This window comes from Tamandua tetradactyla, chromosome 2 (genome assembly GCF_023851605.1).
Source record: "Tamandua tetradactyla isolate mTamTet1 chromosome 2, mTamTet1.pri, whole genome shotgun sequence".
Classification (NCBI taxonomy): Eukaryota; Metazoa; Chordata; class Mammalia; order Pilosa; family Myrmecophagidae; genus Tamandua; species Tamandua tetradactyla.
Genome location: NC_135328.1, coordinates 49,626,299 through 49,653,808, shown reverse-complemented (window position 1 = coordinate 49,653,808; position 27,510 = coordinate 49,626,299). Strand labels below are relative to the sequence as shown.

Below are 27,510 nucleotides of genomic sequence, written 5' to 3'. Positions count from 1 at the left end.
CCATTCTTACACTGGGGATTCAGTTCCTTTTGTCCTTATTCTTAGGAATTTTTTTTCCCAAAGACATCATTCACATGTCCTCTTTTAAAAAAGAAAACACTGTATTTCTGTTTAGAGAACTAATACATGTTTATTATAGAAAACGTGGGCAATGCAGAAGGCCCATAGAATAAAATTTAAATCATCCATTAGCCTACCACTCAGAGTTTAAGTTCTGGTCTGTAATAATGACAACAATAACAATAGCTAGCATTTACTGAGTGCTTACTAAGTGCCAGGCACAATGTATATCACTTTATAAACATTCATCTATTGCTCACTGAATTCTCCCAATGGCCCTATGAGTTAGGTACTATCATTGACCCATTTTACAGATGAAAACACAGAAATTTAGTTAAAGAAGTTAAGCAACTTGCTCAAATCCCCATATCTCATCACCAAAGCCAGGATTCAAATCCAGATCTTGTCTCTCTCTCTCTGGAGCTAGGATTAACCACAGAACACCTCAGTCCAAAACTGCAACGACTACGACCCCCACACTCACAGCCTCAGGGCACACACACACATACCCACACATGTATACACATACTCTCTCTCAATTGAGCTCATACTGTATTCACATTTTTATTACCTCCTTTTGTCCTTAATACATTATCATGTCTACTCTATCCCTCCTTTTTTAGAATTTCTATTATTCCTAGAAAAAGCTGTTCATCTCCTTTTTGTTTTTCCTAAATTCTGGAAGAAATTTTTAGCTTGTCTTTTAATTCAATAGTTTTGTATTCTGCCATATCCAAATTGCTGCTCACTGCTTCTACTTTCTACTACATTTAAATTTGGTAATTACGTGTTTCATCACAAGTCAATCTTTTAATCATACTGTTTACATACTGCAGGGTCATTGCAACTGCTGGGAACAAAAACTGAAATTTCTGAAAGTGCTTGCTTCATAGGAAGCAGCAGGCTCTGACCAAGTCTTTGCATTGCATTTCATTTTTTGATCAACTGAAACTTTTCTGTGTCTTGTGAGGATGCTGAAAACCACATAAGAAACTGAAAGGGTTAACTCAGAGGTTTCGGGGCCACCTGATTTTACCAGTCCTTTCAGGCTTTCAAAGCCTACATAATTCTCATGCTAAATAATTTATTCCAGAAAACAAAAAGTGATGGAAAGAATCCCAAACCCTAACACCTAACAAATACAGAACAAGGACACAACCTAGCAAGTTTGTTTGAGATATTTAAGAATAAGTTAATATTAAAAAACTGTTAACATGATAACAGCACATACCAATAAATCAAAGAAGGAAAAAGTTATAAAATTCTCTCAATAGATACTGAAAAAGTAATTGGCAAAATGTAATACTCACTCAAGATTGAAAAAAGAAAAAAATCCTTCTTAGAGACGTAGTAATATCTATCTCAAACCAACAGTCATCATCATACAACTAAGAGAAATACTACAGGAATTCCAATTAAAATTAGAAGCAACAGGTAGTGCACCCATTCTCAACTGGGTTTCTCAGCAGAACCGCAGAACTCAGAAAATGACTTGAGTGGAGTTTTTAATTCTCCTAAAAATTATTCACAAGAGAGGTTAATTTGTTAAATACAATGGAAACCTTCTAATTCTCTCATAGAACCCTGTTTAAGAAGGGCCTACAAGTTCTAATCCACCACTGTCCAATATAAATATATGAACCATGTATTTTATTTCTTTTTTTAATATGTATATTAAATTTTCTCATAGCCATGTTTAAAAAAAGGTAAAAAGAAACAGGTGAAACTAACTTCAACAATTTATTCTACTTAACTCAATATGTCCAAAATAATATAAATTATTAATGATATTTTGCATTCTATTTTTGCTAAGAAGTTTTTGAAATCTGGTCTGTTTTTTTCAGATATAGAACATTTCAATTTGGACTAGCCACATTTCAAGCCCTCAAAAGCCACATGTAGCCATACTGGAAAACATAGCTCTATCTGATATAATATTATAAGAATTGAATTATAAGGTACACTTATTGAAAAGGAGTTGTTATGGTAGGAGAACTAAAGATAATACAAGAAGCCCCTGTCGGGAGACAAGGCATGGAGCTAAGAACCAGAGAACAGGGTCAGGCCAGGACAAACAGGAAGAGTGAACAGATGATGAAACTGTTTATGACTGACCTAGGTCCTTTATGCCCTGTTAGTTAAGGTCTGTCTCCACTTCCATTCCCCTCCCCTCTTAATGGGAGGTAGAGCTTGTCACTAATGAGTTAGGTAGATACAGTTACTATCGCTGTTAGAGGGACATGGGTTACAGATGTAACCTGGGTTACATATGAAGTTACAAAAAAGATATAGAAAGACACAGGTAGCGCACAATGGCAATTTCATGTTTTTATGGGGACTTCCTAAATTGGGAGTCCTAGGCTCTAATATCAGTTGTGCCCTAGAACCCCTCTGAGACTTTGGACTAGTCCTTTCCACTAATGGGGGCTCAGTTTCCTATCTGTAAAAGAAGGGAGTGTCACTGCATAGTCTTAAGATTCATTCCAGTTCTCCCTTTCTCTAAGCATAAGCGAAGCAAAGGTCACATATCTGGCATTATATAAAAACATATTAAGTAAGACTTGCCCCCGGAGACTGAGCAACTGCAGCAGTTTTCTTTCTCCAAGTTGGAGGGGGTGTGGAGAGGCAGAGGCTGAGGGACACAGTTGGGAGGGGGCGGCTCCTAGGCACAGCACTGTTATACAAGGGTGAACTGGACATGATAATCTGGTGAGGAAGGAGACAGGAAGCAGCTGAGAAAAGGGAAGGTGGCAAATGAGAGTGGACAAACAGAAAAAAAAAAACAAAACAACCAGGGCAAACTCTGGTTTCATAAAAGAGACAAAAAGCAAGAAAAGGAAGGAAACTTGTAGGGAGGGAGAGGGGAGGGACAATGGAAGGAAGGGAAGAAAGGAAGAAGGAGGGAAAGAGAGGATGAGTAGAGGGAGGGAGGGAAGATAAAGAAAGGCATTTGAAGGCAGAAGGGTTAAATTTCCAGTGCAAAGAGACACATCTGAAAAGAGGTGCTATGGGATATTAGATGGAGATGCAGGAGGCTAGAGGTGCAACCAGGTGGAGCCAGGCAGAGAGAGAGGGATGGGAGGGGACCACTGTGGACAGCAAGCTGCTCAGGCCAGGAGAGGAACTTGGGTGGAGAGAAACAAATGGGTAACATGCCTGAAGCATCTCACATGTTTTCCATGTTCCCAATAAAAAGCAGACTCTCAAAGTTTTTACATCAAGAACACTGGCCACCTTACACATGGGACCCATCTAAGGAGGCTGAAACCCTAATTCTGTGGCTCCAAATCTCACCAGTACCCAGACAGGAAGGGAGCATGTTGAAATAACCAACCTCCAGGCTTTATCGCAACTCCTCACTTTGAGAGGCTAGCAGGGTCCTTCCAGGTGAGCTCAGCCCTTTCCCAGATTGAGAACAGTGATGAAACAATAACAGCAGCAGCTAACAGTATGCTTACTATATACTAGGCACTGGCTAAGTACTTTCTTAAATATGTCCCTTAATCAGTTAATGATGACACCCATAAGGAAAGGCTATTATTGCCCCCCAATTTACATATAAGTAAAATTGAGATCAGAGAAGGTCACACAGCAAATAAACGACAAGGCTGAGTTTCAAACCCAAATCTGTGTAACTTTGAAGCCCACATTCTTAACCATAATACCATGGGTCGTCATCAGGCTGGTCAACCGCTTTTATCATGACTTTTCACTAATATCTTATATAATAGTGATTATCTACAAAGCGAATGGTACCATAGTGATTATCTACAAAGTGAATGGTACTAAGGGGGTTTCAAAATGAACAAAAGAATGAGGAAAGAAAATAACTCAAATTACTGGTGTTTTCTATATTCCACTTACTATACAATGTGCTTTTATCTACTTTTTGTTTAATTCTCAAAAACACCATGAAGTGGATTTTACTATTTCTATTTTACAGATATGAAAACTGAGGCTCAGGAAGACAAATTTAGGCAAGAGCATCCAAGTAATAAATGAACAGGTACCAGAACCTGAGCTTTTAGTACAAAAGGTCCCAGAAAGGCTATTAAGGTATGAGGTAGGCTAACCAGACAGAGGATCAGGGAATGGGCAGACTTCACTGGAAAAGGCTGACCCATGGGGACCTGAGAAAAAGATGTGCCTGGAGACTGGGCAGAGGCTTAAAGCTGTCCTGGCCTCAAGGCCATCCCTACCCTCTACCCCCCCGCCCCCCACTGCCACCACCCATCCCCACCTTGCAATATCAGAACTGACTTAGGAATGAAGCGAGTTGCAGGAGGGAGCTACAGGATAAGTTTTCATTCATCAAGATAATATTTTCATTCAACACTTCACACTGAAAGAGTCTTCTCCCCCCACCCCCAGCAACTTGCATTTTGATCACAAGCAGCTTGAAGTCCCAGGACAGAGCAAGATTTCTGGAAACACCACCAGACTTTTGATAAATTCCAGCAATGGCTACATAGTGGAACATATTACAGGGGTGCTGGGCTGTTTTTACATTTGTACTGTCTGATGATGACTACAGATGGCTGGTGTGAAAGTAGACCAAAAGGAATGACTCAGAAAAGTAGTTTCCTCTCCTAAAAGGCTAAAAGGAAAAAACAACCTTTAAAAATGTTTGCTCTATACATGGATACTTATTTAAATTAAAACTGTGAGGAAACCTTTCAGACATTGGAGCCACTAGCTTCTGAAACCACCTTTTGTAAGGCAGGGAGCTAGACTATGGCTTCATTCCCAGCCTTGGGCCCAGCCCGTTCTGTTAGCTTTCAGAGCTCCTATTTTATCAGTAATATTAATATCCAGCCTCCATTTATCAATAATGCCCAGCCAGTATTCAATGAGTGTCTCCTCTGTACCAGGCACTATTCTAGACTGGGGAAAAGATCAGGGAACAAGGAAATGCTTGCCTTCTAGCAGAAAAGCATTAATTATGATCGTGTTAACTTGAATGTGTAAATGACAAGTTCAGGGTACAATGAAAGAGTATAATGTGGGAGCTGGCTTACTTGGGGTGGTCAAGGGTAGAAAATGGGGCAGAAGATTAGGAGTTAGCCGGGTAACAGGGGTGTGGGTGGGGAGAACATGCCAGGCAGAGAAGAGCAAATATGCAGGTCTGGAAAAAGATTCAAGGACCTGCGAAGAAGCCAGAGTAGGTAACGTGGAGAAGTAGTGGGGCAGGCCAAGAAGAAGGGCTGAAGAAGAAGAGATAAGCCAGATCTCACATGGCCTGTAGTCACATATTAAAGACTTAGGACTTGTCCCTAAGAGTACTGGGGAAAACACTGACATTTTTTTAAAAGACTCAATGATGTGGTTTGAGATTTTAACTGTGGGCTGTGTGATAGATTAGAACAGGACACAAGAAGGTGTAAAGATGCCTTTTGGAGGTTAAGTGCCAAAGCTGAGGAAGAGGCAAAAGGATAGCCTGAGTTGAGAGGTGACACTGGAGGCAAAGAGCAGTGGAAGGAGGAAAGCCAGGGTGTGAGACAGGGTGAATGGGCATAGAGAATGAGGGAGAGAGAGGAGTCACAGATGGCACCTATCATATTTCTTGCCTGAATAGGAGTGCCACTCTAGGGAACCACAGCTGGATTCTTTGGAAAGAATCATAGGTTTGGTTGAGGACATGCTGTGGGTGCAGGACCTGTAGGTCTTTGGTTGCTGCCCAATCAGCTTCCTGAAGGAAACAGCATCTTGGGAGGAACCACAGGCTCCCTTGCCCTACTAGTCATGTAGAATCAAGTTCCAAGAGCCAGGGTGTAGCTTTCAAGGCCTCCATAGTGAGACTATCCTATTCTCTAGCCTTATTTTCCAAAATGCCCTTCACTTTTCCTTTGTTCTAGCCAAAATTAATCTGCTCACTGGTCCCTGTACATGCCACTTTCTTCCCAACCATCTTACCTGTGACTCAAGCTGTTTCTCTTCCTGGAATGCCTTTCCTTCCTTCCTAACTTGTGTCCAAATCATACCAATCCTTCCAGGCCACGAACAAATGCAAACCCTTCCAGGATATTTTGCCCTTTGTTCCCAGTTAGACACATTCTCTTCCCTCTTAAACAGCATTTAGTCAGTCTCATTTAGTGTAGACCCTGTAATCATTTATGTAAACTTATATTTCCCACAGAGCAGGGATCTCTCATTCATCCTTGAGTCTCCTGAAACACAAGGCAGGGAATCTTGCACGTGGTACACACCTGGTCAATATATGCTGAATGATAAATATACCCTCAAGCAGACCCCAGGAAGGCCTAAGTAAGCCACATGACTTTAACTTGGAAGAATTTCTCCTCTAATTACATTCAAGTCTACAGTTGTTTGGCAGGTTCACCAGCCTTCCTTTAGATACTACCAGCCTTCTTCCAGATATCACTCCAGATACCATTCAAACTTTTAAGGGCTGTGTAAATCTTGGCTTAAGCCTATATGCAGCTGGGATTGCTTCAGCCATACTCTGACCACCTCCACTTCAGAGGGGCAGCCAGCTAGAGGCTTCTACAACCTCACCAACACCTCAAAGGGTCACCTAGTGTCTGAAAAATACCGTGGGGTATTGCAGACAGGGGCTTGCCACAGCCTGAGGTCTAAGTATTTCAGGTCCAAGAGAAGGGAATGGTGGCAGAGGAATGAACGTCTCTCTGTATAGTGGGGCAGGATCAGAAGGAGACAGTGCAACTTCTTCTGCACAGGGGAATATCTGGGTGTAACATTTTGGAGAGCTTGCCCACTCCAAAAAGTTCATCTACAATGTAGAAGAAAAAAAATTCAAGAGATCATGACTTGTTTCATGAATAGGTTTTACCCAAGAACATCATATTTTCCACTAAAGGAAAAGCCAATCTGCATCTAAAGATTCCAACTTTCAATACCTATACTCTGAAGAAAGAGAAAATCTTCTGCCATAAATTAAAAGTTTAAATTTAAACTGTCATTTCCCAAGAGTTTGGACTTCAGAGCCCTCTGTGCCCCTGCTGTCAGGGCCTGCCTGTTTGCCTGTCTAGTCAGAAGGCAAACAACACAGGGCTATTTGTAATTATAAGAAAACACTAATGAATTTTGAACCATGTTTGGTACATGCATTTATGGATCATAAAATCATCTGGTCTTTTCTCAAGCTCACCTGCCAAGGAGGCAATCCCAAGTATTTATAGGCAGGAAGGGGCTGCCAGGACCACTCAGCAAGCGGCAGGGGGCACAGGGAACTAGTCACCTAATAAACTTCCCATTACATACCAACCCATTTTTATTTTCTGACATTCAGCCTAAATCTTGACATGTGAAATTCTATTAAAAGTATTATTTTTAAAACACCTAGGGGTGGGAAGGAGAGTCAACTCAACTGTCTGAATTTCACACAGGTACAACTAAGACAGAAGTTACCTAAATGGCTTTTTAAACATCAGCCATACATGAAGGATTTAAAATGCAATATTTCTAGTTAGACATATAATTTGCCTAGTATTGAATATTGAATTCTAAGAGTCCAGAGCAAGAGTGCTTCTATAAAAACTGGGCTCTTGGTCTAGGATCACACGCAGGCACCTCCAGCCACCAGGGCAGACACCCTCATTGCCCAGCCAAACCAACCCTGCCCTGGCTACAGTTGCCACGACCACCCAGGGGGAAGGGACCATGGTGGCACTGGGAGTCCTTCCACCTAAAAAAGTCTGGGGGTGAGTCTCCATATAACCCAGATGGTCCAGACTGACCACTGGCTGTCTGGAACCATCCACAGGCAGACGTCCATCCCTCAGGGAGAAGGCACAGCCATCAGAGACCACAGGAAGAGTTTGGAAAATGCAGAATGAGCTCCTGCATAAGAGGATCTTTATTAACCCCAAAAGTGAGCTGTGTAAAGCTCACTTCCTACTAGCCAAATATTCTTACATCTGACCTAAGCCATTTAAAAATAAAGGCAGCCTTTCTTAACATGGATGATTTTAAGGTCATTAATTTACAGGAGCCATCACTCATCCAACTGGCTCTTCACCAGACTCCCCATCCCATACCCCTGCTGCCACCTCATTAGCCTTCTTTAGAAAAGTCTGCACAACATGTACACAGCAGCTGTAAGTGCTCCCTTTTGCATAGCAGGTAGGTAGAGGAAACCAGGAGAAGCAATGGGAAAGAAGGATGAGGAAAGACAAAGATAAGAAGGATGAAAGACTAGAGCCTGACCAGACTTCTAGGCCTGAATACTAGCCTCTCTCCAACTTCAACTTCCATGAGATGCCCCATGACCCTTATGGCAAATTCCCCTTTGTGTCAAGTTGGCTTGAAACTAAAAACATCCTGACTTTCCTGACCTCCCCACTGTTCTGTTCTCTCAGTTCCTTCAACCTGGGAGGCCTCAAAGAAGGAAAGGGTAAGAAAGGGTAAGCCTGAGATGGGAGTTAAGGCTTGGAAAGTTCCCCTCCAGAAAAAACTGAGATAAAAAATGAATAAAAAAAAAAATATATATATATATATATACATATATGAATCCAGGTACTTCCTTGGAAGTCATGCTCCCAGAGAAGGAGGAACAGCCAAGAGCTGGGCAGATACTCCCAAACATGCCAGTAATAGGCATAGTGTACTTCAAATGTCCCCTTGTCTTAATATGTCACTTGTCTCAGGGATCTTCCTACTCTGAGACCCCTCTCTGCTCCATTCAGTGTCTTTCGTATTCATGTTGTACAGGTTTCTAAAGGAGACTAAGAAGGTTCCAAACTTTGAGGGATTCTTAAATCTCAGTTACTTCCTGCACGTAACTTTTCTTCCCTTAATAAGAGAGGTTAACTGAGGTGGCTGCTGATGCTGAGGCCCCTCCTGAAAGCCCATACCAAACATGCTTTAGCCAAGGACAAAGATCAAGAAAGTAAACTATCTCCCCAGAGGTGGAATAAAGTAATTAGGATATAAAAAATGATTGTATCTTAAACACTAACCTTAGCAAACATCAGGTCTTAGACCCTTTTAATGATTATACTAGAGACTTGATGTCCTCATACTAAATGGAATGTCTTTGTTCTGAAATTATATATTGTCTTGCACATTCCTGTTCCTTTCACAGGGTGCTAATCATCTGGCTGGCCATACCGGAAAATCTCTCCTGTCTATAAGTTCTAATAAACCCAGATACATTTCTGTGTGTGTTTTTCAGTCTATTAGTTGCCCCCTCCTGTGTTCTGCAGGTGTTTGGTATGGGCCTAAACAATTGGCGAGTCAGCTAGGAGACCTGTGACAGTAAGCATGGGTCTGGGGAAGGGAGAATTTGTGGGGAAAATCTCAAATTGGTCTATATTGTCCATGTGGGGAGGGGTCCCTGCCCTCTTGGACTAATGCCACAAGAGTATGAGGATGCCCTGAAAACTCTGGCAGGGTTGCAAACTGTTTTGCAATAGACAGTAGAACACTAAAACTTAGCAAAAGGAAAAGAGATCGCCAAGTAGTGGCAGCCACAGTCTGGCTGCTCACATATGGCCACAGAGGTGGAAAGGCAGTGAAAGTAACAGTCCATTATCTAGAGGAAGAATTAAAATTAGAAAGGGACAGATGACTCACTCAAGAAGACATGAGAGATGGCTTAACTGAGTACTTACATCATGTGGATGATCAATTAGAAACATTAGCCTATAGATAATGCTTGAGCCTGTGGTAGAAATTTGCCCCAAGTTTGAGTCTAGAGAATACTAACAAGTCTGGGATGGGGCCCAAAATCTTGAGATCCCATAGATTCTTCATCTTATGATGAAGAGGAAGAAAAGGAAGAGGTTTGGGAAGCAGAGGATAAAGTTACACTACCTTTGTATGCAGCTGTTCCACATGTTGCCTCTTTATTACAAGGAATTAGTGCTCAATATGTCATTATCACTTTGTTTCAGATTTAGCTAATGCTTTCTTTAGATAAGGCTGGTCAACTTGCTTTCACCTTCAACTCGGAAGGACAACAAAGGACTTCCACCACCCTCAGATCAAGGCTATATACATAGCCCAACCTTTTGCCATGGCCTAGTGGAAAAAATGTTGGCCAATTGAAAAAAACCCAAATCTGTGATTTTATTTCATTAAATTGATGATATTATGTTAACTAGCAATTCTCTTTCAGAACTAAAAGAGGTGTCAGAAACGCTAATAGCCCATCTTGAGAGTCAAGGATGGGCAATCAATCGCGACAAGCTGCAAGGCCCTGACTGCTCTGTCAAATTCTTGGATGTAGTCTGGCTGGATAAGACAAAAATTTTTCCTTCTGTAGTAATTGATAAGATATAATGTTTTCCTATTCTACATAAGTCAAAGCAATTAATGGCCTTTCTAGGACTACTAGGATATTGGAGACCTTTTGTTCCCCATTTAGCTCATAAAACCCTTGTATATGCTAATTAGAAAAGGTCATACTTGGGAATGGGAGGACCTCCACCAGGCTGCTTTTGAAAAGGGCAATAGCACAGGCACAAGCACTGAGGGGGTAGATCCTGATTTATCCTGTGAATTGTAGCTAGCACCAACACTGGCTTTGGATGGGGTTTGTGACAAAGGTAATATTCTAAATGAGTACCCCTAGGGTTCTGATCACAATTATGGAAAGGGGCAAATTAAGATACAGTCCCTTAGAAAAGCAACTGTGTGCTGCTTATAATGCTGTATTGCAAGTGGAAGATCTGATGTAGAAATATCTTATTACCTTGAGGATCACCCTCCCTATACAGGGATGGAATTACGGTCACAGTCAATAAGCCACACTCTTGAAGTGCAAAACTAAGTACTTTAACGAAGTGGAAAGCGTAGTTGTTGCAATGCAGTGTTTTCAGTACAAGCCCTCCTAGAACTGAGATGCATGAAATTTTAGGACCAGTATCATATGTAGAAAATTCAACAGCTCAAATTGCTGCACCTGAAATAGCTGTTGAAATACCCACCATGGAGGGCAAAGGAACAGTTCCAAAGTCTGCTTGGTATACTGATGGATCCACTATGGGCAGCCCCCCACAAGGACAGCCTGACCAGTACTGACACCATATGGTAGGAAACTGGTGCTATCAAAGCAGTCAATGGGCTGAATTAAGGGCTTTATGGATGATAATAAAGCATGAACCGGAGAGGTGCTAACTAGTTGTGCTGACCGCTGGGCTGTCTACAGAGGACTCACGACCTGGATGGCAACTGGAAACAAGAACAATGGACAGTCATAGGCCACCTCCTATGGGGACAAAAGCTGTGGAAAGACATCTGGGATGCCTACCAGCAATGAAAGGTAACTGTCTATCATGTCCCCACCCACACTCCTAACACACTACCTTGGAATGTTGAGGCAGACACCGTTGCTCAAGTTTGGAGCCACACTACTGAAACTTGAGAAGCAGCTGAGCACCACCTTTGAAAGAGTGGACACCAATGGTATCATACCTTATGGCATTTAACTCAGGAGTCCCAACTACCCATCACATGCTACCAACTTATAGACATCACACAGGAGTGCCTGTCATGCTCCCTGCGACAATCGCACTGATTGCCCCATGAGATGGGACACATCGGTCAATCACAGGCTCCAAGACCCAGTAGCAAGTGGATTATATCACTCACTTTCACTCTCAGAAGGGGCAAGTTATGCATTCACTGCAGTTGATACTGCCATGGGACTTCTGAAACCTTTACCAGTAGGGAAAACTCATCAGAGAGCCACCATACACTAAGAAAGGGTGAAGTGCCCTCCATGGAATACCTACACAGACAGTGATTGGGGAACTAGACAAATGACCCAAGCATGGGCTATGGACTATGATGTAATGTGGACTTTTCATCTACCCTATAACCCCACAGTTGCAGGCCTCATAGAAAGAATGAAAGGCCTCCTTCAGGAACAGTTGAAAGATTATAAGAAATCCCTACAACAATGGACTAAAAGGCTTTATCAGGTTCTAGCCCACCTAAATTCTACCTCAAGCTGCAGCCATAGCTCCTATTGAAATGTTAATGGCAGGACAAACGCAGGTGCTGAGAATACAAATTGAATGGCTAGCTATTTTACAGCCTAAGAGGAGGAATGGTTACAATTTGTTGTTGCCTATGCCTCAGACCTTAAAAACAGGAGAAAAAGAGGTCTTTGCCATTGGTGTGGGCTTATGCAACCGTGCTGGTTAGTAATCTTAAACCCACAGAGAATAGGAGTAATACAAAATATGGTGATCTGACCATCATTTATACAAAAAATGACTGTTAAAATTTTTATCACATTTGCAACCACTGTGAAGGCAGTTTCACAGTTCCTCAGGAAGCTAAGTATAGAATTGCCATATGATCCAGCAATTCCATTGCTAGGTATCTCTTCAGAGAACCTGAGGGCAAGGACACAAATGGATATTTGCACACCAATGTTTACAGCAGCATTATTTACAATTGCCAAGAGATGGAAACAGCCCAAATGTCTGTCAAAAGATGAGTGGCTAAACAAGCTGTGGTATGTATATATGATGGAATATTACGCAGCTCTAAAGTCATGAAGCATGTAACAACATGGATGAACCTTGAAGGTATTATGCTGAATGAAATTAGCCAGAAAAAAAGATAAATATTGTATGGTCTCACTGATATGAACTAGCATTAATGAGTGAACTTGGAGAATTTAAGTTAGGAACACAGGTTATCAAGAGATAGAAATAGGGTAGAGATTGGGTAATTGGTGCTGAAAGAATACAGATTGTGCAACAGGACTGATAATAAAAATTCAGAAAAGGATGGCGCAATACTACCTAATTGTAGCACAATAATATAAGTAGGCTGAATGAAGCTGAATGTGAGTATGATGAAGGGAGAAGGGCTGGGGGCATGCATGAACCCAAAAAGAAAGATACAGGATAAAGACTGAGATGGTATAATTTAGGAAAGCCTAGAGTATACAATGAAGGTGATTAAATGTACAAATTAAAAAAAGGTTTTGCATGAGGAAGAACAAAGGAATGTCAACATTGCAGGATGTTGAAAACAGATGGTATATGAAAAAAAGTACAATCAATGTAAGCTAGGGTCTATAGTCAACAGTAACATTGTAATATGCTTCCACTGAATGTAACAAAGGCATTATGCCAAAACTAAATGTCAACAGGTGGGGGGATTGGGAAAGGGGTAAGGATTCTTTGTGGAAAAAAAGGAAATGTCTTCATATAGTGTATGGTAGAGAAGGCATGTCTATACACTTATGCTGTATTGTATGATGTGTGAATAAAACTATTTAAAAATGAATACGGGGGAAAAGAAGTATAATTAATAAAGTATCAGTAGCAGAGAGAGTTCAAATAGAGTCAAGAGGCTACTCTGGAGGTTGCTCTTACACAAGCTTCAGTTACACCCTGCTACCTATCATAACCTGCCAACCCCCAACCAGGACCATTCCAGCCAATCCTAAAGAACACTTAGGGCAATATATAAGATTCCACAAGGGTTCCAGGCACTAGAGTAACTTTCCAGAAACCTACAACCTCCAGATGTGTCCCTTGTCCAGATAAGTCCTGAAACCTAGCCCAGCCTCTTCAGAACATCAGATAGTTCTATCTCCCTACCTCATATTAGTGACAGATCCTTCCAATATGAAAAATATAGACATGCCATAGCTCAAATACCCCTAAAGAGAGGGATGGAAAGATCAAAGGTAATACAGAGAAGATAGGGTTATAAAAAAAAATGAACAGAGAGAAACAAGTGCTAAAGAAAATGTGGAGAAAGAGATGCACTTACTCACTGTCAGTAGGGAAATGAGAGCTGCAGCCCCTTGGAGGGCAATGTGGGGTGGTTCCACAGGAGACTAGGGATAGTGTTGACATATGATCCTGAAACCCCGTTGCTCAGTATATACCTGGAAGAACTAAGTGTGGAGACACAAATGGTCATTTGCACACTGGTGTTTCTGGTGGCAGTGTTCATGATTCACAATGAATGGAGGTGGCCTAAGGGTACAACAACTGAGGAATGGAAGGGGGAACTAGGGTGTATATATACAATGAACTACTGAGCGGTCACAAGCAGGAATGAAGTTGTGAGACATGCAGCTAGATGAATGAAATGTCAGGAACAAAAAGACAAATATTACCATGTCTCAATCATATGGATGAACTATAATAAAAAAAAAATCAGTGAACTAAAATAGAGAGCATGGGTTATCAGGTAAAGGGCCCTAGATTGTAAGCTCTTATAGCAGTAACATATATTCAGAAAGTGGTTAATTCTAAATTCTGGGATACTGAGCTGTTTCTATATAACATGGTCTTTTCCAGAAACTTCAGGTATTTATGTGACACCTGAGACCCAGAGTTAGAGCTCTGAAGTTATGAAAGTCAACAATACCCTACATAGGATCTGTTTAAAAAGTTGAAAAAGTGATTAGACATTGAGTAAAGATTATGAATGAAGCTGGTCTGGATAGGACTAAGGTATATCAGAAGACTGGATAAAGGATGATATTGTCCATATTTAAAATTTTCAACTTCTGCATGAGACTAAAGGGTTTATTTGATGTAAAATTTATATTTTGGGTAGCGCATTTCCTATTTTAACTTGTATGGTCAGTTTAGTTGAATATCGTAAGTACAGGGAATCTTGAATAGGACATGAGACTTTGTTGGCTTGTCCAAGTTAATGTGATGACCTAATAAATCCCAGAGTGATTTGGACAGTGAATAAAGAAGTATTTGCAAAGTCCCCTTGGGGGAATGGGGAGAAAGAGGGAAATATTCAACTTCCCCATTTGGAGAATTTCTGATATTCTCTCAGGCAGTGGGGACAACCAAATATATAGGCTGAGCTCTCAATCTTGGGGTTCGCCCCTATGAAACTTATTCCTGCAAAGGACAGACTAAGCCTACTTAAAATTAGGCCTAAGAGTCACCCCCCAGAGAACTTCTTTTGTTGCTCAGATGTGGTCTTTCTCTCTAAGCCGATATGGCAAGTGAACTTACTGCCCTCCCCTTCTATGTGGGATATGACTCCCAGGGGTGTACATCTCCTTGGCAACATGGTACAAAAGTCCCAGGATGAGACCACATCCAGCATCAAGGGATTGAGAAAACCTTCCTGAACAAAAGAGGGAAGAGACAAATGAGACAAAATAAAGTGTCAGTGGCTGAGAGACTTCAAACAGTCGAGAGGTTATCCTGGAGGTTATTCTTATGCATTGTATAGATATCCCTCTTTAGCTTACAGTGTATTGGAGTGGCTAGAGGAAAGTACTTGAAACTGAACATCTGTGTTCCAGTAGCCTGTTTCTTGAAGATGATTGTATAATGATATAGCTTTTACAATGTGACTGTGTGATTGTGAAAACCTTGTGTCTAATGCTCCTTTTAACTAGGGTATGAACAGATGAGTAAAAAAATATGGATTAAAAATAATAATAATAATAGGGGGCAAAGGTTAAAATAAATTGGGTAGATGGAAATACTAGTTATCAATGAGAGGGAGGGGTAAGGGATATGGTATGTATGTTTTTCTTTTTTTTTCTGGAGTGATGCAAATGTTCAAAAAAATTATCATAGCAATAACTACACAACTACGTAATGATATTGTGTTCAGTGTACACCATGTATGAAATGTTTGTATGTTAAGAATGTTTGTTAAGTTTTACCAATAAAAATATTTAAAAAAAAATTTATCCCCAATCCAGGGCCTCCTAGTCTCACAGAAACCATATATATAACTATGTGGACCCTTCTTTTGCCTAGATTAATGATTGATGTCACAGTGGAGGACTCTCAAGATTTACAGGGGGAGAATATCTGGTATTTAAAACCTTCCCACAATGTGCTCTGCCTGGTAACTTACTATTTACCAACAGAATCCTTGCATGTATATTACCAGATCAACAAGATTTACCCCTTATTTTTCCCCATAACCATTTTTTTTATAACCCACATCACACTAGCAGACATTTTTCTAGCGGGCTTCAGTGGTAACCCATGTCCACAACTGAATCCAATTCTGAGTTTGCATGGACTTGCCACATTTGGATGCTACAGGCCTTTCCTGGATCACACCTCCTGCCAACTGGACTATGTGGAATGCCCTGTTGACATGGCAGAATTCAATGCACCGATAAATCTGGAGTGTGACTTTCTCTTTTAAGACTGAAATCCAATTACCATCTCATGATGAGACTGGAGGTTTTATCTTTTCCCTGATGAGGGAACGAGTGAATAAACCCCAGCCTGTTTTAGGGTATGTTGTACATGATGAAATAGGATGGCACTGGACATCTCATATGAGTCTCTCACAGGCACCTTATGGCCAAAACCAAACTCTCCATGTTACCCCCAACTCCACATCACCTGCATTTCCTTACCAGCCACTCAATTGCCTAGGCCAGAAACTTCAGAGATTTCCTTGACTCCTCTGTCTCCCATAATATCTACGTCCAACTTAGTACCAAGGCCTGCAGATTCCAGTATCTAAAGATCTCCTGCATCCATGTATGCCTCCCCCTTTCCTCTGCATTATCCTCATACAGACCACATCACCTTTTCACCTAGACGATGTAATAGTCTCTGAACTGCCTCTCTTCCATCTGTTCATTCTCCACAGAGCAACCAGAGCAATCCTTGTTAACATGCAAACCGAATTACAGCTCTCCCCTGCTTGAAACCCTTCCTGTCTTTCCATTGCTTGATGTGACAAACAAGGGTCTTCTCAGCTGACTGGCTCTCCAGCTCATCCCTGACACTGCCCTCTACAGCACAGCCTAGCTATGCTGCACATTTTCTTTCAGTTTTTCCTTTTCCCTGCCTTGCTCTCTCTCACCTTAGGCCTTGCTGCTTCTACTGCCTGAAACACTCTTTCCTGTTGCCTTCACCCAACCAACTCTACTTCATTCCTCAGGCCATTTGCTCAGACAAGCTTTCTGGACCCCAATATGAAACCAGACTAAATTGAGCAACCTTTCTATGTGCTCCCTAACAATAGCTTTTGCTATTCCTTATTGAAAGGTCTGTCTTCCCTCCCAAGAATATAAGCAACATTCAGGGATAGTTCCTGTGGTAGTTGAGAGCTGTTATGTACCCCAGAAAAGGCCATGTTCTTTTGATACATTCCTGTGAGTGCAGACCTATTGTGGATAATATCTTTTGCTTGGATTGTTTCAATTAAGATGTGACCCAGCCCATTTAAGGTGGATGTTAATTCTTTTACTGGCATCCTTTACGAGATGATTGAAAACAGAAAAAGCCCTGGAGAAGCTAAGCGATGACCCATGGAAGATCAGAGAGGACGCCAACGAAACCAGAAGCTGAAAGCAATGAAACCAGGTAATGAAGGAACAGACACATGCTTTCCCATGTGACAGAGATGTCCCAGATGCCAGAAGCTTTTCTTCAGAGCTCAGGTATCATCCTATTGATATCTTAAGTTGGACATTTTCATGGCCTAGAACTGTATATTTGTAAGTTAATAAATCCCCATTGTAAAAGCCAATTCATTTCTGGTATATTGCATCCCAGTAGCTTTAGCAAACCAAAGCAGTTCCTAATAATCTAATTTGTTTACATTTGTATATCCACAGCTTAATTAACAACATAGTTGTGGGTGCTGAACAGCTAGTTGTTGACTGAATGAGTGCTATCTTCTCTCAACTAGATGAAAGTGAAACGTTTTGAAAAAATGGATTTTTCAGATAATGGGGGTTCAACTCTTAAAGCACAGCAACTTTTTATTCAGCAAATCAATGAAACTTTACTGCACAAATACTATGTGCCCTGCAATGGTGTTAGGCATTTGGGAGACAAAGATAAACTTGATATGGCCCCTGTCTTTGGGTCTCAGGACCCTTGGGAATCTAATGAAAGCTATGGGCTCCCTACCCAGTAAAATGTGAGTAACACGGATATGTGAAATTTTACACACACTTCATCTTAACATTAAATTTAAGTGAAAAATTCGTTTCAGAGGCTTATCCCACACCCCTCCTCTCTCTCTGTCTCTCACTCTCATTTTTTTATACAAAATAATTAACACCAACTTCCTGAAAAGAACCAAAAGAAATCCAAACTGTGCAAATAAAATAAAAAGTGAACAATAATGTGACCCCTGCTGTAGTCTGGCATGAGACAAGCAGTTGCCAGGGGTTAAAGCGTGAACTCTGGAGCAAGACCACCTGGGTTTAAATCTGGATCCACCACTTAATCAGCCCTATGACTTTGGACAATTTGTTTAACCTCTCTGGGTGCTTCAGTCTTCTTATATGAAAACTAGGATAATAAAACATTTGCGCCTTAAATAAATTGTCATGTATATTCAATGGGTTAACTCATGTTATTAGAATAGTGCTTGATATACAGTAAGCATTCAGTAAACACAGTCATAATGACTATTATTACTGAATATAAAATTGGAATTGTGAACACTCCTTGACATAAAACACACATGACACTGTGACATTCAGTCAGCTTGACATCTTTGTTTTGGTATCAACAAATACTGGAAACCCTGACTCCTAAGGGAAGGCAGTGGTATACCAGATCACCAGCAAAAGTCAGTGTAGGTCAGTGTCAAAGAACAGCGTCTATCTCCAAGCATTTTTCAGCTGAATTCATGTTGTGTCGTTTTCTTTTTTCTAAAGTCTTGAGGAAAGCAATATCAAAGTCTCCTTGACTGATGGGTTTGTCTCCAAGGAAGGATTATGAATCCACCCTCCCTGTGCATGTTTCACTGAAAAGTAGTAGCTTTAAAAAGAAAAGAGATTGGGCAGTGATTGCAGGTGTCTGTAGATTTCTGCTGCTGGGAACCCAACATGACTCTGCAACTTTCAGGTTGCACAAGCATTTCTTCATCAGTAGAAAGTTTGCAGACTCATCCACCCAACTCTCATTTTCTAGAGGGCAACATGTCCCCAAATGTCCTTTTCTTAGCAACATCTACAATGGCGAATAGAAAAATTTAGCTCATTCATATGACCAAAATATCTAGTAAGAAAGTCAAGTTATGAATGAATTCCTCTTTCTCAAACTGTGTGGGTTTTCCATCCCTTTCAAAGAAATAAAAAGTACAACTGCAGTCACATACTTCAAGACTTACCCTTTGGAAAGTCAGTGAATTTCTGTGTAGTTGAAGCAAACCTCATGTTCTACCCCATTTCACATACACAAAACTCCTGAAAAGGCAATGGCTCAAGGTTTCGGCCCTGATGAATTTGCAGGCTTCAAAAGAAGTCTTTCAGAGTTGCATCTTTGACATCAATACATGCTGGCATAGAAAATTCCAGCCATAGTGGTAGATGGGCCTTCTTGCTTCAAAGTTACAAAACTAGGTATGTTGCCAAACAAAGCTGGTGCTTCATCTGTGCAAAGATAGCTCTGACTTTCCTTTCAGTTAAAATTCAGTTTGGCAAAGAAACTGTTTGCCATTTTGAAGACTTTGAAATTTCTAAAAGGGGTTTGCAATATAAGAATTCTTCTTGGATGTTGACAACTTACATGTAACAGTTATCACCAGAGCTGGTTGCAGAGACTATAATTAGCAGTTCATTAAATGCATTTGAGGAAAAATGGCATACCGCCAATTATTTACAAGACCTACTTAAAAATGCCAGGAGATAGATCAGTTATTCTAAAAATGACATCATTTGACATGGGTACAACGTTAATCTCTTCCCTCTGCTCTGAGCCATAAATCAGCTCATTCATGTCCAAGTTAAGTGGCTTCACCAAGTCCTCTATCAGGTTGACCTGTTTTGCTTAAACGGTACTTCAAAACAAAGCTTTTATGTTGGGATAAATCCACATTTTGAAAAATTTCCAGCCTTTCCAAGTGAAGCTTTCTTCCCAGCAATTAGCACCCTTCTCCCTTAAGAATCTTCAGGAGGTGAGGTACTCCTTCCCCTTTGTAGGTATCATGCTACCATTGATAAGAATCCCATCACTGCTTATGTAAGGATAGCCAAAGATTATGTGAGCTTCACAATACTTTTTTCAGTTGACATTTTCCAACTTAAGCTAGGATGAATGTAAAAACAAAGAGATATACAGAATCATAAAGTAAAGTATATTTCTAGTAACTACTTTCAAAGGGAAAATATTCTAGATACTACATCATTAGACATAATATAGTGACAATGAAAATTGTCATAAACCAGATATATCAGTTGCAATGCATGCCATCCTACACCCATATGGAGGAGAATGACAAGTTCATGTAATTTAAGAATAATTTTTTCCACAGATGATAATTTTCAAAATAAATGAAGAGATTCTGACTCTAGCTGGTATCAGATTAACTACAAATAATGGATAAAGTACCAACAATATTAAAATACAGCTATTTGAAGGGGAACGGTTGGATTGTTAATGAGTGCAATTGTTGTTTGGGGTGATGAAAAAGTTCGGGAAACGTATGTTAGTGATGATGATACAATATTGTGACTATAATTAATGTCATTGAATTGTACACCTGAAAGTGGTTAAAATGGGAGATTCTGAGTTGTATATATGTTATTACAATAAAAATATAAAAAACAAAAAACAAAAAGCACAAAGACCAAGTTATTTAAATATATCACAGAGCAACAAAAACAGCCAAAATCTGAGGGCCCAAAACCTCAGAAAAAATAGATGTACTGAGGTGAGCTCTACATCACTGTTGTTCTGCCCTCTGACAATACCAAGTATGGACAAAGATATGGAACAACCGACACACACACTGCCGATGTGAATGTAAATCAGTTCAACTACTTCTGAAAACAGTTTGGCAGTATCTATTACGGTGAACATATAAACACCTAATGACATGGCATGTGCTGGACCCTAGAAAAGCCATGTTTTAATCAAAATCCCATTTCATAAAGGCAGAATAATCCCTATTCAATACTATGTAATTAGATCATCTCCCTGGAGATGTAACCCAATCAAGAGTGGTTGTTAAACTGGATTAGGGGAGATGTGTCTCCACCTATTTGGGTGGGTCTTTATTTACTGGAGTCCTATAAAAGAAGAAACATTTTGGAGAATGATAGATTCAGAGAGAGCAGAGAATGCTGCAGCACCACCGAAGCAGAGAGTCCACAAGCCAGTGACCTTTGGCGATGAAGAAGGAAAACGCCTCCCAGGGAGCTTCATTAAATAGGAAGCCAGGAGAAGAAGCTAGCAGATGACGCCGTGTTCACCATGTGCCCTTCCAGATGAGAAAGAAACTCTGACCATGTTCACCATGTGCCCTTCCACTTGAGAGAGAAACCCTGAACTTCATCGGCCTTCTTGAACCAAGGTATCTTTCCCTGGATGCCTTAGATTGGACATTTCTTTAGACTTGTTTTAATTGGGATATTTTCCTGGCCTTGGAACTGTAAACTAGCAACTTATTAAATTCCCCTTTTAAAAGCCATTCCATTTCTGGTATATTGCATTCTGACAGCTAGCAAACTAGAACATGGCAACATTTTGCATAATAGCCCCAAACTGGAAACAAAGAAAACATCCACCAACATTGGAATGAATAAATAAATTATGACCTTCTCATATGATATAATATACAGCAATGAAAAAGGACAAAATTCTTGCTACATACAAAAGCATAATAAATCTCATCAGCATAATGTTAAGTGAAAGAAGTAAAAAAAGTAACTATTTTATGATTCCATTCATATAAAGTTCAAAAAGAGACAAAACTAACTATAGTGATAGAGGATACAATAGTGATCATACTTGTGTATAGTTAATTATTTGGAAGGAGTATGAGCTAACACTTCTCAATGGTGGATATGCAGGTTTGTTCACCTTGTAAAAATTCATTGAAGTGTACTCTTAATATTTATGTACTTTGTTATAAGTAATTTTTAAAAATCTGTTTAGAGGGTAATAGACTTTATCTCAGAGCCTACCTATAAAAAAAAAAAAGATAATAGACTTTAACAGATAACTGTTTGACCCAAATGCAATAATAAAATATTGTGGAATTTATTACATATGTAAAAGTAAAATGTATGCCAACAACTGTACAAAAAATGGAAGGGAAGTAAATAGAAGTGTGCTGTTATAAAGGTTTAATAGTATATATGAAATGGTATATTATCACTTGAAGATATACTGTGTTAAGTTAAAGATGCATAATATAAACCTAAACCAACCGCTAAAAGAAAAAAACGAAGTTACTGCTAGTAAGCCAACAAAGGAGATAAAATGGAATCATGAAATATGCTCAATTAATTCAAAAGAAATCATAAGAAGAGGAAACAGAACAGATTCAATAATATCAATAATTAAATTCAAAGTAAATACAATGGCCTAAGCACCTCAATTGAAGGGAACAGGTTGTCAAACTGGATTTTTTAAAAATGTAAGACTCAATTATAAGCTATCTACAAGGAACTCACATTGAATATTAAGATACAAATAGAGTGAAAGTAAAAGTATGAAAAAGATATACATGCTAACACTAATCGAAAGAAAAATGGCTACATATGATTTCAGAGCAAAGAATATTACAATAAGTCATTTCATAATGATAAAAGGGTCAATTCAAGAGGAGGACATAATTTAAAATGTTTATGTACCTAAAATAACAGGACTTCAAAATACATGAAGCAAAACAGATGGAACTGAGAGAAGAAACAGATGAATCTATAATGATGTAGGAGATTTCAACACCCCTTTCTCAATAATTCATAGAACAAATAACTAGAAATCAGTAAAGATACACAGGACTTGAACAACACTATTGACTCAATGACATTTATAGAACACTCCATGTAAGATCAGAACACACATTTTATTTCAAGTGCACAAATTTACCAATATCGATTGTATTCTAGGACATAAAGTAAACCTCAATAAAGTCAAAATAATTCAAGTCTTACAAAATATATTGTCTATCCATAATGAAATTAGCAATCAATAAGCAAAAGTTATCTAGAAAATTCAGCAAACACTGAAGCCTGGATTTCTTTGGCTCTAAGAACTCTGCCTTAGCTTTTATCTTCTGTTTGCATGGAGCTCATGAACTCACAAATTCTGAGTATATATTCCATCCTGGGCATATGCGCTGGTTTGAAAGGCTGTATGTCCCCTAGAAAAGCCATGTTTTAATCTAAATCCCATCTCATAAAGGCAGAATAATTCATATTCAATACTGTATGTTTGAAACTGTAATCAGATCATCTCCTTGGAGATGTGATTTAATCAAGAGTGGTTGTTAAACTGGATTAGATGATGACATAGCTCCATCCATTTGGGTGGGTCTTGATTAGTTTCTGAAGTCCTATAAAAGAGGAAACATTTTGGAGAATGGGAGATTGAGAGAGAGCAGAGCAGAACAACACAGCCACGAAAAGCAGAGTCCATCAGCCAGCAACCTTTGAAGATGAAGAAGGAAAATGCCTTCTGGGGAGCTTCGTGAAAGGAAGCCAGGAGAGAAAGCTAGCAGATGATGCCATGTTCACCACATGCCTTTCCAGACGAGACAGAAACCCTGACCGTGTTCACCATGTGCCTTTCCAGATGAGAGAGAAATTCTGACTGTGTTAGCCACGTGCCCTTCCACTTGAGAGAGAAATCCTGAACTTCATCGGCCTTCTTGAACCAAGGTATCTCTTCCTGGATGCCTTAGATTGGACACTTCTATAGACTTGTTTGAATTGGGACATTTTCCTGGCCTTAGAATTGTAAACTTGCAACTTATTAAATTCCCCTTTTTAAAAGCCATTCTGTTTCTGATATACTGCGTTCCGGCAGCTAGCAAACTAGAATAGCATATGTGTTGCACCATATTTTCCCCTGTATACATGGTGGCCCTTCTGAAACCTTATTATTCCAATAAATTTCCTCCTTAGTCTCTTCCTTCCTAGGCTTTTGAGTTTTGTCAGCCATGTATCTCATCTGCATCCCTTTCTCCAGGTGGGCACAGCTCTTTTTTTAAAGATGAATAAAATTGATAATGCTTTAGCTTGGCTGATGAAGAAAAAAGAGATAGACAATAAAAATTATCAGGAATGAGAGAGAGGACATCATTACACATCCAATAGATATTAAAAAGATAATAAGGGAGTATTATGAATTTCATGGGAATAAATTTAATAACTAAGTTAAAATGGACAAACATCTTGAAAGATACAATCAAAGTTCACTGAAGACAAAACAGATAACTCAAATAGCTCCATATCTTCAGAGAAATTGAATTAGTAGTTTAAAAACTTTCAACAAAGAAACAGCCAGGTCTAATTGGCTTTACCGGAGAAATTTACAAAACTTCAGGAAAGAAATCATACCAATTCTACACAAACTTTTTTGAAAATTGAAAGGAAGGAAAACTTCCCAACTCATTTTACGAGGTCAATATTATACTAATACTAAAGTTAGATAAAGAGCATTACAGGAAAGAAAAAAAAGGTCAATATTCCTCATCATGAACACAGATGCTAAGTTCTAGACAAAATTTTAGCTAATCTAATCCAGAAATATATAAAAGGATGCCACATCATAACCAGGTGGGGTAATTACCAAATGAAAGGATGGCTTATCATTCAAAAATCAATCAATGTTGAAGGGCTGGAGGCACATATGAAACCAGAAGGAAAGATAAAGTACAAAGACTGAGATGGTATAATTTAGGAATTCCTAGAGTGGACAATGATGGTGATTAAATGTACAAATAAAAAAACATTTTTCCATGAGGGAGAACAAATGAATGTCAACATTGCAGGATGTTGAAAACAGATAGTATATGGGAAAAAGTACAATCAATGCAAGCTAGGGTCTATAGACAACAGTAACACTGTAATATCCTTCCATTGAATGTAACAAAGGCATTATGCCAAAACTACATGTCAACAAGTAGGGGGCATGAGGGAGGAATATGGATTCTTTGTGGAAGAAAAAGAAATGTTTTCATATCGATTATGATGGCAAAGGCATGTCTATACACTTAGGTTGGACTGTATGATGTGTAAATAAAAATGTTTAAAAATGAAGAGAAAGAGGGGTTAATTTGTAAGCAAGACTGTGCTCACAGCTCTTGGGTGACTGACAGGTGCATAAGGTAATGACCTGGAAAGGGATACTTAGATGGAAACTTTGGAAGCTCTGCTTATTTGATAAGAGAGGATTGATTCCTGGCAGCAGAGTGAATATAAAGCTCATGGTCCACCAGCTAGAAAGGAACAGTGTTCCAGTATTGCCTAATTCAATGTTCGTGATGACTTTACAGACCATAACTACTACAAATAATGTGTATCAATTGTACTATTTTTAAACTTCACAACAATGTTATGTATCTTCGTCATGAAAAAGAGGATGTGATAAGTTGTTCAACTTCTGACATTCAAGTTACCTGTGAATTCTGCCAGGCAATACAAGAACCTGTGGAATATGGTTCCACAAACCCTTTCTATGTACTGTCCCTGGATGTGGCCAGCATTTTACCAACGAGGATCATTTGGCTGTCCATAAACATAAGCATTGAGATGACACTGAAATTTTGTAAAGCATTTAATGACAGTGTCATTGTGGCTGATCAGACCCCAACACCAACAAGATTCTTGAAAAATGGTGAAGTGGGTTTCTTTAATGAATTGGGAAGTCCATTTGAGAACGGATTCAAGAAAGCCACTGAAGATGACATTTATCCCCTCTTGCAACACCTATCATAAGAAGCAAAATTGAGGAGTCCTCTATTGTAGAAACAACTCACCAGGATAGCCCTTTACCTCATCCAGAGTCTACTACCAGTGATGAAAAGGAAGTACCATTGGCACAAACTGCACAGCCCACATCAGCTATCATTTGTCCAGTGTCAGTACAAGTTCCCAATGTCCTGCTCATAAGTTCTGACTCAAGTATAATTATTCAGCAGGCAGTACCCTCACCAACCTCAAGTACTGTAATCAACCAAGCACCATCCTCCAACAGGTCAATCATCCTTGTACCAGGCCCATTTCCTCTTCTATTACATCTTCCTAATGGACAAACCATGTCTATTCCTATTCCTGCATCAATTACAAGTTCTAATGTACATGTTCCTGCTGCAGCTCCACTTGTTCAACCAGTCACCATGGTGCCTAGTGTCCCAGGAATCCCAGGTCCATCCTCCCCTCAACCAGTACAATCAGAAACAAAAATGAGATTAAAAGTTGCTTTGACCCAGCAACATCCTCCAGTGACCAAAGGTCATGGTAGCGGATTGGTTAGGACTCAGTCAGAGAAATCTCGACCACATCATTACAGCAGCCAGCCATGTCTACTACAGAAACTCCGGCTTCTCCAGCTGACAGCTCCACAAACCCAAAATACAAGTTTTCATTGAAAAAGAACAGCTAATGAAGATACTGATGAAAAAAGGAGAAAGGTTCTAGAGCAAAATAGGGCAGCAGCTTCAAGATGCTGACAAAAACGAAAAGTCTGGGTTCAATCTTTGGAGAAGAAAGTAGAAGACATGAGCTCATTAAATGGTCAACTGCAGTGAATATAGTGCTCGAAAAAGGTTCCAGATTGACAGCTTTGGAAATTGAATATAGTGCTCGAAAAAGGTTCCAGATTGACAGCTTTGGAAATTTTGTGATTATCCATCCACAAAGCAGGTACAATATGGCCAGTGGCGGAACAAATAATTTCATACTGCCCTGCCAATGTGCCTCAAATACATTTCTTAGGAAATTCATTGGGAACAATGGTTTTAAGTCTCACCCTCAGTAAATCTTTGACTCCCATGGCAAGATGTCCAGTGACGGCATTAGGCAGGACAAAGTCTATTTCATTTCTTTTGTTTTTGCTTGTTTTACGCTCTGTTTTTAATGTTGTTAATATTCTCCAGAAGAATCTTTCTAAAATACCAGTTGATGAACATGAACCAAACATTTATAGTAATGAATTGTAATTGTTATTAAAATAGTCAATCTTCTGAATTTTCCATTCTCAGTGAAAATGAATCTCTTTTGTATAATCATAATTAAGGACAAAGAGCCCTATATTCTATAAAGATATTACCAATATAAATGTCCATGTAAATCCGTGGGAAAATATTTTTCCTATCAGACACAGCATTTAATCAAATGTGAATTTCATAACTTAATTTTTTTTCATATGTGAGGTAGGCATCTTTTAAAACTTCTTTATTTTGCCTTGAATATTGACATGGTAGCAGTGGAACAAACAAATTGTCTTGCAGGACTTATTTTAACCATTGTATTTTAACCGTTTAGAAAAATCTTAAAGATCATACAAACTTCAAATATATATATATACTTACATAGTAGGGTAGGTTAAGATCATGTTATTATTATCAACTGATAAATGAATTCTTAACAAAGAACTATTTTCACAATCTTTTAGAAAAAAAAACTTTTGAATTTTTTTCTCTAAAGAAAATAAAATGATTACAGGTACAAATTTATTTATATACTGCAAAATGGGCTCTTTTTTTTTTAACCAGGTCTCTCTATTAGAAGATCACCTATTGTTTTTCAGATTTTCAATTATTATTACATTAACAAGGTGATTTGTA

At 39.3% G+C, this 27,510-nt stretch overlaps 1 protein-coding gene and 1 pseudogene across 21 annotated transcripts in view; one reads left to right on the top strand and one right to left on the bottom strand.

The window, feature by feature from the left end:
• The window catches only part of RALGPS1 (Ral GEF with PH domain and SH3 binding motif 1), a 617,170-nt gene that overhangs the window by 283,961 nt on the left and 305,699 nt on the right, over positions 1-27,510 (bottom strand). The gene's annotated exons all lie outside the window — the stretch shown is intronic.
• Positions 17,282-26,472, top strand: LOC143673641 (cyclic AMP-dependent transcription factor ATF-2 pseudogene; annotated as a pseudogene).